Source organism: Mandrillus leucophaeus, unplaced genomic scaffold (assembly GCF_000951045.1).
Source record: "Mandrillus leucophaeus isolate KB7577 unplaced genomic scaffold, Mleu.le_1.0 Scaffold257, whole genome shotgun sequence".
NCBI classification, from domain to species: domain Eukaryota; kingdom Metazoa; phylum Chordata; class Mammalia; order Primates; family Cercopithecidae; genus Mandrillus; species Mandrillus leucophaeus.
In genome coordinates, this window is record NW_012102665.1 from 501,559 (window position 1) to 502,326 (window position 768).

Here is a 768-nt window from a genome sequence, read left to right on the forward strand (position 1 = left end):
ATAAGACAGCACATTTTAAAAGGTCTTTATATTATCTATGACCTCAACTTCCGAAGGAATTTTAGTGGGAATTTTAATGGGAGGACACAAGTTCCTGTCTCTTATACACATCTAGATGTGTATAAGAGACAGGAATAGCACCGTGAGACAGGCCAGGTTCATGCCTTGGAAGACAAATCCCACACACACTCAAAGGGACAAAAACAAACCCCACAAAGGGGGTTTCTCCTCCTCCTCCTAAGTGGTATTTATTTTCAACACCTGCTTGATGCAGTTTTTAATCCTCTACCTATTGCACTGTTGTGACTCGTTGGCCATTATTTGATTTTTGTACGGAAAAAAGCTTTGTTATAGAAATCAGCATACTATTTTTTTAAATCTGGAGAGAAGATATTCTGGTGACTGAAAGTATGGTCGGGTGTCAGATATAAATGTGCAAATGCCTTCTTGCTGTCCTGTCGGTCTCAGTACATTCACTTTGTAGCTGCTGGCAATATCGAAGGTTCCTTTTTTGTTTGTTTGTGTAAACTCTAATTTCTATCAAGGTGTCATGGATTTTTAAAATTAGTATTTCATTACAAATGTCTCAGCATTGGTTAACTAATTTTTGCCAGGACCATTATTGATCAAGCAAATAAATTCAACAGCCATTTGGGAAAAAGAAAAGCTTCTCGTGTTTTTGTATACATTCTTTCTGTGAGGAGATTGAGTACTCTGCGGCTGGTGAGGAGGTGGCTGAGGCACTTCTTCAAGGCCAAGGGGGAACAC

General features: G+C 39.1%; 1 protein-coding gene across 1 annotated transcript in view; it reads left to right on the forward strand.

The window, feature by feature from the left end:
• RALBP1 (ralA binding protein 1) overlaps positions 1-768 on the forward strand; it is a 74,741-nt gene that overhangs the window by 64,156 nt on the left and 9,817 nt on the right. The gene's annotated exons all lie outside the window — the stretch shown is intronic.